Raw genomic sequence first — 4,762 nt, 5'->3', positions numbered from 1 at the left:
CACAATTGGAGTGAATGGAAAAATTTGAATGCTTGGGCTCCTCATGAGAAGTTGAGAGCGATCATTCTTAAAAGGAGTGAAGGAATAGATGATAGGAAGCAACATGAGAGAAAAAAAAGAGTTGGTGATTATGTAGAGTATATTCATGAAAAATATATGACTATAGTGGGTGGTTATCTCTTGAATCATAATAATAATGTGGTTGCTTTTTTGTTTGAATTTGTGGGTGTAGAATGTAACGCGGGTGCAGCTGTACTTGGTGCGGAATCAGTGACACAACTTATTTTTGAAGAGGAGTTAGGACTATTAGATGAAACAGTATTCATATCTAAAGACCAATATTTAGTGAGGTGGTCAAAAAAGAAAATAAATATGGAAGCTACTATAAAGGACTGGGTTTTTAATATTTCAAATGGGTACGTATAGGCTAAATATGAAGGTATCAGAGAATATATATGCTACCTTGAGTATGTATAGCCAACAGAGTATATATATATAGAGGCTCTTCTTTAACCATGAAACCATTGTGATTGCACTAGCTCCCATGGGGCAGCAAGTCCTTGATGTGTTCATTGTTGGTGCTATATGTTTCAATGGATAACATTGGATTTCAAATGCCTGCGGGCTTGTCCGGCTATTCTTTTGACTAATTTTGTTAAAATATATGACTTGTACTAGAATTTTTATCATATGGTAAAAAGATAAAAGAAACAGAAAAATGAGTGCAACTAGAAGGAAGATAAGAAGTTCTTTAAAATAAAAAAATCATACAAAATAAGACAAGAATAACAAATAATGTAAAAAAATTGTCCAGTGTGTCTCTGACAGATAATAAAATCCACTAGTTGTACGTGTGTATTCACATATTTATTTTGACGTTGGGTGTTATAGTTTTTCATTTTTTTTGTTTCATGCCAATAATCCTGGGTTATTTTTTAGGGGACCACTCACATCAAGATGCACAAAACTACTTTTTTTTAAAGATTATGCATGAGGATGTGACAAGTGTCCTCACTTGTATTTTGGTTTATTTGAACGGGTTACTATAAAAAAAAGCCAAATTTTATAACTAAACCTTATAGATAGAATCGATTCGTTTGGATCATTTTAACCGATTTTTTTTACTTTTACATTAAAAATAAAATTTTTGGACAAATACAATATTGGGCTTGGACAGTTTATGTTAAAAAAACAATGAAAAGAGTCAAAATTGATCCTTACATTTCACCAAAAAAAACAAATCATTACAAATTATGCATTAGTTTGCAGGTTCCTATTATTTTTCAGTTTGAAGGTGCTGCAAAGTCTCTTGCTACTGGTGTTGGTAAATCCATGGAATGTCACAGAGGTTGCTGTTTCTATTGGTTATGCATTGGATATGCCAGCTGATGAAAGAAAAAAATGGCATTACAGAACAAAGCAAATTATGATGAAATCGGTAATTACAGCATAGCAGAGCTTCCTGGAGAAAATGAAATCAGTAGCAGCAGCAAGGAAGAAGAATTGGCACAGAAGGGGAGGAATTATGATGCCGCTGAGAAACTGAGTGTTAACTAGACTCCAAAAACAACGATGAACCTCGGACAAAACAGCATCACCGCCGGCGAAGATCCAGGCAAAGGCGAGGAAGCAGGCTAACGAAGGCATCAATTGGATGGGAAATGGCGAGGAGGCAAGTCGCATATTGGGAAATAGAGTTCTCTCATCGCATCGCTGGGTCCCNAATTTTTTAATAATAATACATATTTATATATTTTTTCAAAATATTAGTGGAGACAATTATCCTCGCAAATTAAAGCATGAATCCGTTCCTGCGTCGAATCCATGCTGCACCATAAAAGACAGAGGTGAGCTAAAAAAAGATAAGTTTGATTTTATTTCCATAATTACAAGATACACAAAATCAAGAGCAACATCAAAGTGTCATTTCGATAAATAATTTTACGTAACAGGATTGTAAATAATTTTACTGCATACTACTGAGTGTGAGGTTTTGTCTTGGACAAACTAAAGAAGAGGAAGACGTTAGGCACAGCAATTATTACTATAACAAGAGATTATTACTGGTACGTACAATATTGCCAATGCATGTATGTGTTGGCAGCACCACGTAGAAGTTTCTCATTTATTTCATCATCTTTCTTTTGAGGGGTACGTACAAATACTCATTTAATTCTTTTATCTAACTCGTGTATACTATATAGTATAGTATACACACTACTCTCACCCTACTCAAGTAAGAGCTTCAGCACAACCATATCTTCCACCTTATATATATTCCATTCGTCAAAACCTAGCATGTGAACCTATTTAATATCTTGTTTCTCATTTGGGTCATGTAGATGTTGACAAAATTCACCAACGATATAACTAGATGAATTTTTAGGTACAACAATCAATTATGCATGGTTATATACTCATTACATGAAATGTTACTATTACATTTGCACGTCAAAAATGGATGACATACATATATACATGAAGGGTATATAGATATGCATACATGATTTCTCCAATTCAGATATTTATTATTAGTAGGTTTGAGTCCAACTTCATTCTCAGAACTTAGGAAATTTTCTTTAATTTAGTAGTATTCTCTTAAGTCTTCCACACTATTGTATTATTACTTGTATTAATTAGATATATAATTATATATATGTTATTTTATTAGTTTAAGTTTAATTATACTATATAGTATTAAAATTTCTTTAATCGAAAATCCTAAAATATCATTGATAAACTTTAAAAAAATAAGTATAAAATAAATTAAAAAACAAAATTACACAAATCTATAAAAAATTTATTCCGTGAGAAACATATTAAAATATGGGGACCACTCACATCAAGATGCACAAAACAACTTTTTTTAAAGATTATGCATGAGGATGTGACAAGTGTCCTCACTTGTATTTTGGTTTATTTGAACCGGTTACTATAAAAAAAGCCAAATTTTATAACTAAACCTTATAGATAGAATCGATTCGTTTGGATCATTTTAACCGATTTTTTTACTTTTACATTAAAAATAAAATTTTTGGACAAATACAATATTGGGCTTGGACAGTTTACATTAAAAAAACAATGAAAAGAGCCAAAATTGATCCTTACATTTCACCAAAAAAAACAAATCATTACAAATTATGCATTAGTTTGCAGGTTCCTATTATTTTTCAGTTTGAAGGTGCTGCAAAGTCTCTTGCTGCTGGTGTTGGTAAATCCATGGAATGTCACAAAGGTTGCTGCTTCTATTGGTTATGCATTGGATATGCCAGCTGATGAAAGAAAAAAATGGCATTACAAAACAAAGCAAATTATGATGAAATCGATAATTGCAGCATAGCAGAGCTTCTTGGAGAAAATGAAATCAGTAGCAGCAGCAAGGAAGAAGAATCGGCATAGAAGGGGAGGAATTATGATGCCGCTGAGAAACTGAGTGTTAACTAGACTCCAAAAACAACGATGAACCTCGGACAAAACAACATCACCGCCGGCGAAGATCCAAGCAAAGGCGAGGAAGCAGGCTAACGGAGGCATCAATTGGATGGGAAATGGCGAGGAGGCAAGTCGCATATTGGGAAATAGAGTTCTCTCATCACATCGCTGGGTCCCTCATCCAAATCGCTGCGTCGCCGGAGCACCAACACGGACAGACCCGTGGGAAGAAGATGAACTGAACTAAGCAAGAGAAGGAGAAGTGGCGCTACGAAAAGGAGGAATGGGACCTGAAACGACCATTTGGGACACGAGGAGCTGCAAGGCATCTGCGATAAGGGAGAAGAACCGATCAACGAAACCAGGCAACCAGCACCTCTGGCTCGAGGAAGAAGGAGATCGATGCAGATCTTCTGGGTTAGGTTGGGTTGGGTGGGGCTCAGGGGGCCGGGATTTCTCGGTTGGTAAAAAAATTAAGCATGCCAAGGACTGGTTTATTTAAACCGAATGGCGTCGAACTTGGTTTAAAAAACCGAGTTTGGAGAATAATAATTAATCGGTTATTAAAAATTTACTAATCACAGTGTGACATGTTACCAACTTTAAAAAAAGTTGTTTCATGCATCTTGATGTGAGTCTCCCCCTATTTTTTAATAAGTCTAGTATTTATCATTACAGATGAAACATATCAATTGTCATACTATTACCATTCCTGAACTGGCGTTTATAACATCATCTTTTTAGACAACAACGTGAAGCAGTAACTTTTTTTGTCTATCCTTCCATTTTATAATATTTTTGAAACTTTCTCTTTATATGTTTATTATGCAGCTTTAAAAGTTGTGTTCTGTATCTGTTTTACTAAATAATTCTTCTTCTTTTAAATGTTTTTTTTGTATATCTAATTAATCGGTTATTAAAAATTTACTAATCACAGTGTGACATGTTACCAACTTTAAAAAAAGTTGTTTCATGCATCTTGATGTGAGTCTCCCCCTATTTTTTAATAAGTCTAGTATTTATCATTACAGATGAAACATATCAATTGTCATACTATTACCATTCCTGAACTGGCGTTTATAACATCATCTTTTTAGACAACAACGTGAAGCAGTAACTTTTTTTGTCTATCCTTCCATTTTATAATATTTTTGAAACTTTCTCTTTATATGTTTATTATGCAGCTTTAAAAGTTGTGTTCTGTATCTGTTTTACTAAATAATTCTTCTTCTTTTAAATGTTTTTTTTGTATATCTTACAATTTATTGATATTTATTTTGTTGTTTTATTTCTAAGGTGTCTATGGTTTTGCATTTTTGTTTGATGGTGC

Source organism: Arachis ipaensis, chromosome B09 (genome assembly GCF_000816755.2).
Source record: "Arachis ipaensis cultivar K30076 chromosome B09, Araip1.1, whole genome shotgun sequence".
NCBI lineage: Eukaryota > Viridiplantae > Streptophyta > Magnoliopsida > Fabales > Fabaceae > Arachis > Arachis ipaensis.
This window is presented reverse-complemented; position numbering follows the sequence as displayed.